The sequence below is a fragment of the Dendropsophus ebraccatus genome, chromosome 14, assembly GCF_027789765.1.
Source record: "Dendropsophus ebraccatus isolate aDenEbr1 chromosome 14, aDenEbr1.pat, whole genome shotgun sequence".
NCBI lineage: Eukaryota > Metazoa > Chordata > Amphibia > Anura > Hylidae > Dendropsophus > Dendropsophus ebraccatus.
The window spans coordinates 60775165-60785842 of NC_091467.1; positions in this window are offsets into that span (position 1 = coordinate 60775165).

The following is a 10678-nucleotide window of genomic DNA, read 5'->3' on the forward strand; positions in this document are numbered from 1 at the left end:
CTGTTATTACACCAGTCCACACTGGTTTTTGGTGTGTTTTTTTTTTTTTTTAGAAGAATATTAAAAGTGAAGTTTTAATGGTGTGTACAGTATATGAAGAATGCCACCCTGGTGCTAGTGCCCCAACTAACACAAGCTGGACCCAGACTAACATCGTACCCTGACTAACACACGTTAATTTGGGGACATGATCTGCACTGCAAAAAATGATGAATTGTGCGTCCATGTCACCTATTTGGATAAGGGGGTCCCTGCAAATGCGGACAGTAATCCTGTGCATGGTAATTACAGACAGGGTTATTGATGTGTGAATGGGACCTAAGGATGCAGTCACACATACAGGATCTGCTGTAGATTTGTAGATATCTATGTAACTAAATGCATCAATCTGCAGCGGATCCTGTATGTGATTGCATCAATCTGCAGCGGATCCTGTATGTGATTGCATCAATCTGCAGCGGATTCTGGATGTGTGATTGCATCAATCTGCAGCAGATCCTGTATGTGTGATTGCATCAATCTGCAGCAGATCCAGTATGTGTGATTGCATCAATCTGCAGTGGATCCTGTATGTGATTGCATTAATCTGCAGCGGATCCTGTATGTGATTGCATCAATCTGCAGCGGATCCTGTATGTGTGACTGCATGAATCTGCGGCAGATCCTGTATGTGCGATTGTATCAATCTCCAGTGGATCCTGTATGTGCAATTGCATCAATCTGCAGAAGATCCTGTATGTGCGATTGCCCTGTGTACTATGAGGGGAGTGATGGGTCAGGGGCCCTGTGTATTATGACAGGTGTGATGAGTGATGGTCCCTGTGTACTATGAGGGGAGTGATGGGTCAAGGGCCCTGTGCATTATGACAGGTGTAATGGGTAAGGGGGCCCCTGTGTATTATGAGGGGAGTGATGAGTCAGGAGCCTTGTGTATTATGACAGGTGTGATGAGTGATGGTCCCTGTGTACTTTGAGGGGTGTGATGGGTGAGGGGCCCTGTGTACTTTGAGGGGTGTGATGGTGAGGGGCCTTGTGTACTATGAGGGGTGTGATGGGTTAGGTGGGCCCTGTGTACTATGAGGGGAGTGATGGGTTAGGTGGGCCCTGTGTACTATGAGGGGAGTGATGGGTTAGGTGGGCCCTGTGTACTATGAGGGGAGTGATGGGTTAGGTGGGCCCTGTGTACTATGAGGGGAGTGATGGGTTAGGTGGGCCCTGTGTACTATGAGGGGAGTGATGGGTCAGGGGCCCTGTGTTCTATGAGGGGAGTGATGGGTTAGGTGGGCCCTGTGTACTATGAGGGGAGTGATGGGTTAGGTGGGCCCTGTGTACTATGAGGGGAGTGATGGGTTAGGTGGGCCCTGTGTACTATGAGGGGAGTGATGGGTTAGGTGGGCCCTGTGTACTATGAGGGGAGTGATGGGTCAGGGGCCCTGTGTACTATGAGGGGAGTGATGGGTTAGGTGGGCCCTGTGTATTATGACAGGTGTGATGAGTGATGGGCCCTGTGTATTATGAGGGGTGTGACGGGTGAGGGGTCTTGGTGCCCGATTTCTCTTATACACTCATCAGCCACACATCACACATATACACCTCCCAGCAGTGGGGGCTGTCTCCAGAAAGATCTTAGATCAGGGGTCTCCCACATGAAGGATCAGACCCTCTGTAGAATGACGCACTGGTAGTCTAGAAATGATAGGTTTTACATGGTCTGCGATGAATGCTGCTCTGGAGGATGAAGGCTGCAACGATCCTTCATATCTTCCACATTTCTGATCGCACTGATCTGGAGCAGCTCCCAGGTAAGTACAGTCACACGGCCCAATGTGATCTCCACATCTCCTATAAACCCATCATCTACACATCACACATATATACACCTGTATATCTCCTATAAACCCATCATCTACACATCACACATATATACACCTGTATATCTCCTATACATCCATCATCTACACATCCCACATATATACCTCCATGCCTCCTATACACCCATCATCCACATAAATAGACATCCCATACCGCCTATACACCCATCATCTACACATCACACATATATACAGGCCTGTATTTAGAGTTCATGCTGCCCTAGGCACTTTGCGCCCCCCCCTCCCCCCCCCCCCCCATCTTAGTTTGGGGACCGCCTCTGTCAGTGTCGGACTGGAGTGCCTTGGCCCACCAGGGGAAATCATTCTTGGGGCCCACCCTTCTGCCACCACACTTATCTATGGTAACATTAATAAAGGTACATTAACACGGCGTGATATGGGGCAGTGTAGGGCTGCAAATGATTGCTAATCAGCAGGGCAGGAATATATAGAGATGTGCAGCCGACAGCAATGATCTTAGCCGCACAAAAGATCAAATCAGCCGACTATGGGGCATTTGCTTGCATGTCAGCCAATCTCTGGCACTTTTACATGGGCCGATCATCGGCTGAATAGACTTCCTAGGAGCACTTGTTACCGATTATTGGCCGGTGTAATCGCGCTATAAGACAATTTTCTTTGCATGATAACACTGTATACTACCAATAACACCAGTATATAAAGAGCAAATATCCCCACACATATTACCGCTATACAGTAACTGACCAAATCCTGTATATCAAGACCGATATTACCAATAAACCAGTATACAGGAGGGAAATAGTATCACCATACATATTACCGCTATACTGTTACTGACCAAATCCTGTATACTGAGACCAAAATTACCAGTACACAAGGGGGAAATATTACCGCCACACCACAACCATCACCACCATATTGTTACTGACCAAATCTGGTATACTAAGACCAATGAACACCGCACCAGATTACAAGTAACAAATAATACCCCCACATACTGACTAACACCGCCATTTACTGACTAACACCCCCACATACTGACTAACACCACCGCTGCTACTGAATAAAATCCTCTGAACAAAGATCAATATCCCCTCATACAGTCATACAGAGGTAGCCCCAGCTCTACACTATATACGTTACAGTGCACATAGATTTAGTGACTCACAGGGGACGTCTTCGCTGATCGGAGTTCTTCCCTTTTCATCTTCTTCTCCATCTGCCCTGGGCCCTTATGAGAACTTCTCCGAGCCACGAATCCACAGAATCTGACAGAGAAATATATTAGGCTCCTTACTCTGTCACCATCCTCATCTCTCTACAAACTGCACATCTGTATTGGCCTCTTTACACCTTCTCTCAGTGGTTAGCCCTGACTATTGTGTGTGTGTTCATATATATATATATATATATATATATATATACATATATATATATTGTGCACACACCTTGTAGATGGCCCCTTGTTCAGTCCTCCATATAGATGGCCCTGTGTCCCTGTGTGCCTCTACTATAGTAGAGATCCCCCTCTGTGTAATCCCTTTATAGTAGATGACAACCTCTGTGCATTCCCTATTATCAGGGGTAGGGAACCTTGGCTCTCCAGCTGTTGCAAAACTACAACTCCCTTCATGCCTGCAACAACTGCAACAGCTGGAGATCCAAGGTTCCCTATTCCTGCCCTATAGTATATGGCCCCCTCTGTGTAGTCCCCTTATAGATGACCCCTCTGTGTAGTCCACTAAAGTAGATGCCCCCTATAGCCTATTGTATACACACCGCACCCAGTATAGTTAACCTTATAGATGCCCCCCATTGTTGTCCCCCTCTGTGTAGTGCCCTTTATAGATGCCTCCTCAGTGTTGTCCTCCTTATAAATTGCCCCCATCCAGTGTCCCTTATAGATGTCTCCCTGTGTTATCCCCCTTATAACTGGCCCGCTTGTGTTATCCATCCCCCCATATAGATAGCCCCCTTATGTTGGCCATCCCTACCCCCCATATAGCCCCTTATGTTGTCTATTCCCCCGTATAGCCCCCTTATGTTGTCCTTGCCCCATATAGCCCCCTTAAGTTTTCCTTCCCCTGTATACAGCCCCTTATGTTGTCCTCCCCTGTATACAGCCCCTTATGTTGTCCTCCCCCTGAATACAGCCCCTTATGTTGTCCTCCCCCTGTTTATAGCCCCTTATGTTGTCCTCCCCCTGTATACAGCCCCTTATGTTGTCCTTCCCTGTATATACCCCCCTTATGTTGTCCTTCCCTGTATACAGCCCCCCTTGTGTTGTCCTCCCCCTGTATACAGCCCCCCTTATGTTGTCCTTCCCTGTATACAGCCCCCCTTATGTTGTCCTGCCCCTGTATATACCCCCTTATGTTGTTCTCCCCCTGTATACAGCCCCCCTTATGTTGTTCTCCCCCTGTATACAGCCCCCCTTATGTTGTCCTGCCCCTGTATATAGCCCCCCTTATGTTGTCCTCTCCCTGTATATAGCCCCCCTTATGTTATCCTCCCCCTGTATATAGCCCCTTATGTTGTCCTTCTCCTGTATATAGCCCCCTTATGTTGTCCTCCCCCTGTATATAGCCCCCCTTATGTTGTCCTTCCCTGTATACAGCCCCCCTTATGTTGTTCTCCCCCTGTATATAGCCCCTTATGTTGTCCTTCTCCTGTATATAGCCCCCTTATGTTGTCCTCCCCCTGTATACAGCCCCCTTATGTTGTTCTCCCCCTGTATACAGCCCCTTATGTTGTCCTCCCCTGTATATACCACCCTTATGTTGTCCTGCCCCTGTATATAACCCCTTATGTTGTCCCCCCCTGTATACAGACCCCTTTATGTTGTCCTCCCCCTGTATACAGCCCCCTTATGTTGTCCTCCCCCTGTATACAGCCCCCCTTATGTTGTCCTCCCCCTGTATATAGCCCCCCTTATGTTGTCCTCCCCTGTATACATACCCCCTTATGTTGTCCTCCCCCTGTATACATACCCCCTTATGTTGTCCTGCCCCTGTATATACCCCCTTATGTTGTCCTCCCCCTGTATACAGCCCCTTATGTTGTCCTCCCCCTGTATATAGCCCCCCTATGTTGTCCTACCCCTGTATATAGCCCCCCTTATGTTGTTCTCCCCCTGTATACAGCCCCCCTTATGTTGTCCTCCCCCTGTATACAGCCCCCTTATGTTGTCCTCCCCCTGTATACAGACCCCCTTCTTGTCCTCCCCTGTATACAGACCCCCTTCTGTTGCCCCCCCCCTGTATACAGCCCCCCTTCTGTTGCCCTCCCCCTGTATACAGCCCCTTATGTTGTCCTCCCCTGTATACAGCCCCCCTATGTTGTCCTCCCCTGTATACAGCCCCCCTATGTTGTCCTCCCCTGTATACAGCCCCCCCTTATCTTGCCCCCTCTGATAAAAAATAAAAAAAAAACCACAAGACAACTCACCTAACCACACGATCCCCCGTCGGTCGCCGGTGTCCTCTTCTCTGACAGCAGCTCCGATGTGAAGTCCCGCCGGCGCCATCACTGACCTCAGTGTGCGCCGCGGTGGCTGGGACTTCCGGTATGCGCTGCATGAACCGGAAGTCCTAGCCGCCGCGGCGCACACTGAGGTCAGTGATGGCGCCGCCGGGACTTCGCAACGGAGCTTGCGTAACTCTTGTGATCGCAAGCAAATCTCTGCTTGCGGTCACAAGAGTGATTGACAGGGCGGGAAGCCGTAGGCTTCCCGCCCTGTCAATCACAACACTGCTTACATTTAACTGGAAGCGATTGTTGCGATCGCTTCCAGTTAAAAAGGGAGGTGCGGCCCCCGGCCCCCCTAGGAGCGGGGGGGCCCACTCCAGCTCGGGGCCCACCGGGGGTTTCCCCGGCCCCCCGGTGGCCCAGTCCGAGCCTGGCCTCTGTCCAGTGTCGGACTGGGGCACCTGGGGCCCACCAGAGGAAGTGATCCTTGGGGCCACCAATATAGAACCAGTGAGACACGACATGCTGAGCCGCTCCTCTCCTGGATTCTTCTGTATTTGTGACAAATCCCCTGTGAACATTTTCAATCGAATTAAAACTCTCAGGACCCCCTTCATGTATACAGCTCACAGGGTATGCTGGGAGTTGTAGTCTCTGAGTGGACAACACTTTAATAAATTACTGTGTGCAGAGTCCCCTGGTGGCTGCAATCTGTGGGTGACAACCATCAGCCCTGAAGGTCCAGCAATACATCTGTCTACACTGTACTACAACTCCCAGCATATCCTGAGGGCTGCAGACTGTCAGTACATGCTGGGAGTTGTAGTGCCTGCAGCTGTTGTAGTTGGGTCCTATACACTGGATGCTTTGTGGCATATAAGAATACATAGATCTGTGGGGGCTCAGTGTAGGGATGTGACCCCAGAACATCACTAATAGGGGATAGAACAAAAACATCTACCCCCCCCTCCCCTACCATATTAGTGCTGTTTTGGGGTCACTTCCCTGCACTGAGCCCCCACAGATCTCTGTATTCTTATATTCCACAAAGCATCCAGTGTATAATGCACCTAGGACCCAACTACAACAGCTGCATGCACTACAACCCCCAGCATGTACTGACAGTCTGCAGCCCTTAGGATATGCTGGGAGTAGTGCCGGCAGCTCTTGTAGTTGGGTTCTAGTTTAAAAGTTTGCGCTGGTGTACTGTAGTGACCACAGCCACAAGAAAAAAAGACTGAAAAAATTGGACTGCACCTCACAAATGATGTAAATTGATAGAAATTTTATAATACATAAATGCCGGGAACAAATAAAAACCATAAAAACAATTAAAAAATACCACCAAACCACCGACCCCGATACGGCCAGGTGGTACCTAGACCACTGAAAAATGTATTAGATGATGGCCATACTCTTCATCAAGGAATGAATGAATAAATAAATAAATAAATATATAGATAAATATATAAATAAATGTGTGAATAAATAACTATATTGAAACAGATGAATATATACAATGACCAGACGCGGTAATATCTCAAATCCCCTGTGCTAAAGCTCACTGAATCACAAAAATAAATACATCATGACAATGCAAGTAATCAGAAAGTGCAAGTGCAAGCAAAGTGCAAAGAAGAGGGGGTAAGTGCAATACAACCACTTATGGCCATCTCTCAGTGGGTAGGAGAGAACATCCCACGCGTTCCGTCACATGGACTTCCTCAGGGATGAGTGCTATTGTCCCCAATGCTACTATATATAGGCAGTATTATAAATCAATACATAGTAAACAGGTGTATGGCTTAAACAGTACTCACAGACATGCGTGGAAGACGCAGATCGGCGGATCTGTGTGTTGCTTGCATAAAGCGCTCCCAAATCCGGCGTTGCGCTCCATCTTACTTTTACACTTACCATTATCATTCTTATTATTATCATGTTTGTATTGTGTGTAATTTTTATTATCATGAGTTATACTATATATCTATTCTTATGTTATCTATCTTTATTTTAGTTGGATGCACCTTACATATTGCTTGGTACTCGTTTGAGTTTATTTATATACCTTTAGTTTTGCCTCCGTTGCGCATGCGCTGTGCACATATTTGTGCCCTTAGACTAGGTTAGATCCCAGACCTTTCGTATTTTAGGTTAGATATCAGGTGATCTTTTACGTCATGTGATACATCACGTGACCGGAACAAGATGGCGCCGGGTCCATGCGGGGTCCGCCGATCTGCGTCCTCCACACATGTCTGTGAGTACTGTTTAAGCCATACACCTGTTTACTATGTATTGATTTATAATACTGCCTATATACAGGCCTGTATTTAGAGTTCATGCTGCCCTAGGCACTTTGCATGCCGAGGCGCCCCCCCCCCCCCCTCGAACTAGTGCCCCCTTCCCCTCGGCACTGGCAGGTTACATGCATGGTGTATACCCTGGCACAGCTGGCAGGCCGGCACTCCAGCACCCAGTACTACTGAGCGGCACCCCCCGACTGTCAGTAGTACTGGGGTGCCCTTTTGCTTGATGCCCGCTCTTCTCATCATCAGACGTGATGGAGGAAGGAAGGAGGGCGGGGACTTAATTTGGGGACAGCTTCTGTCCAGTGTCGGACTGGGGCACCTGGGGCCCACCAATATAGAACCAGTGAGACGCGACATGCTGACCCGCTCCTTTCCTGGATTTATCTGTATCTGTGACAAATCTCAGAACACCCTCCATTTATACAGCTCTCAGGGTATGCTGGGATTTGTAGTCTCTGAGAGGACAACCCTTTAATAAATCACTGTGTGCAGAGTCTCCTGGTGGCTGCAATCTGTGGGTGACAACCATCAGCCCTGAAGGTCCAGCAATACATCTGTCTACACTGTACTACAACTCCTAGCATATCCTGAGGGCTGCAGACTGTCAGTACATGCTGGGAGTTGTAGTGCATGCAGCTGTTAGGTCCTAGGAGGCTTGGTGGAAGATCAGAATACATAGATCTGTGGGGGCTCAGTGCAGGGAAGTGACCCCAGAACATCACTAATAGGGGATAGAACAACAACATCTACTCCTATCCCCTATTAGTGATGTTCTGGGGTCACTTCCCTGCACTGAGCCCCCACAGATCTATGTATTCCTATATGTCGTATAATGCACCTAGGACCCAACTAGAACAGCTGCAGGCACTACAACTCCCAGCATATCCCGAGGGCTGCAGACTCAGTACATGCTGGGAGTTGTAGTGCCTGCAGCTGTTGTAGTTGGGTCCTAGGTGCATCATACACTGGATGCTTTGTGGGAGATCAGAATACATAGATTTGTAGGGGCTCAGTGTAGGGAAGTGACCCCAGAACATCACTAATAGGGGATAGGGGGAGATGTTGTTGTTCTATCCCCTATTAGTGATGTTCTGGGGTCACTTCCCTGCACTGAGCCCCTACAAATCTATGTATTCTGATCTCCCACAAAGCACCTAGTGTATAGGACCCAACTACAACAGCTGCAGGCACTACAACTCCCAGCATGTACTGAAAGTCTGCAGCCCTCAGGATATGCTGGGAGTTTTAGTACCTGCAGCTGTTGTAGTTGCATTCTAGTTTAAAAGTTTGTGCTAGTGTACTGTAGTGACCGCAGGGCTGTGTCAGTACACTACCGCAAACCATACACTGACCCCAATGGTACACAGGCTCTGCACACTATAGAAGTGATTACAGTGCAGTTACTAATGACTCACAGGTGACGTCTTCTCCGATTGCCGTTGCTCACTTTTTTCTTTCTTCTCCATCTGGTGCAGCCATCATGATGACTTCTCCGACCACAACTGGTCTGCAGGCGGGCAGAGCAGGGTGACTGGGGAAGGGAGGCAGCTGGGGGTAACTGGGGAAAGGAGGCAGCTGGGGATGGCAGGAGGAACAGCTGGGGTGATAGGGGGAGGGGGAGAAGCTGGGGAGTAGCTGGAGTGACAGGGGGAGCAGGAGAAGCTGGGGAACAGGGGGAGCAGCTGGGGCGATGAAGGAAGCTGGGGCAATGGGGAGAAGCTGGGGCGACAGGGGGAGAAGATGGGGTGGCAGATGGGGTGGCAGGGGGAGGGGGATAAGCTGGGGTGACAGGGGGAGGGCGAGAAGCTGGGGAACAGGGGGAGCAGCTGGGGCGACAGGGGGAGGGGGAGCAGCTAGGGGTGGAAGGGGGAGAAGATGGGAGGGCAGCTGGGGTGGCAGGGGGAGAAGCTGGGGTGACAGGGGGAGAACCTGGGGCGACAGGGGGAGAACCTGGGGCGACAGGGGGAGCAGTCGGGTTAACAGGGAGGGGAGAAGCTGGGGAACAGGGGGAGAAGCTGGGGCGACAGGGGGAGAAGCTGGGGAATGGGGAGAAGCTGGGGAACAGGGGGAGCAGCTGGGGCGACAGGGGGGCAGTCGGGTTAACAGGGAGGGGAGAAGCTGGGGAACAGGGAGAGAAGCTGGGGCGACAGGGGGAGAAGCTGGGGAATGGGGAGAAGCTGGGGAACAGGGGGAGCAGCTGGGGCGACAGGGGGGGCAGTCAGGTTAAAAGGGAGGGGGGAAGCTGGGGAACAGGGGGAGAAGCTAGGGGGAGGGGGAGCAGCTAGGGGTGGCAGGGAAAGGCGGAGAAGCTGGGTAACAGGGGCAGCAGCTGGGGCGACAGGGAGGGGGAGCAACTAGGGGTGGCAGGGAAAGGGGGAGAAGCTGGGTAACGGGGAGCAGCTGGGGCGACAGGGGGAGGGGGAGCAGGGGGAGAAGATGGGAGGGCAGCTGGGGTGGCAGGGGAGCAGCCGGGGGGGGGGGGGGCAGAGGGACCAGCGGGGGGGGGGGGGGGGGATGGCAGAGGGACCAGCTGGGGGGGGATGCAGAGGGACCAGCGGGGGGGGGGATGGCAGAGGGACCAGCTGGGGGGGATGCAGAGGGACCAGCGGGGGGGGGGGGGGGGGGGATGGCAGAGGGACCAGCTGGGGGGGGGGATGGCAGAGGGACCAGCTGGGGGGGGGATGGCAGAGGGACCAGCTGGGGGGGATGCAGAGGGACCAGCGGGGGGGGGGATGGCAGAGGGACCAGCTGGGGGGGATGCAGAGGGACCAGCGGGGGGGGGGATGGCAGAGGGACCAGCTGGAGGGGGGCAGAGGGACCAGCGGGGGGGGGGGGGGGCGGTGGATTAGCCGGCCGGCAGGGACAAAGGCAGGCTGGGAAGGTAGGTCCCCCTATGCAGGGCCGGCGTGAGCTTCCGGCATAGACTGTCACACAGGCCGGAAGCTCACAGCGCAGCCCCGCGATGCCCAAACTTCCCTGCTCAGCAGCGTGCCTGTGACGTCATCACGCCGCTGCTGAGCAGGGAAGTTCGGGCATCGCGGGGCT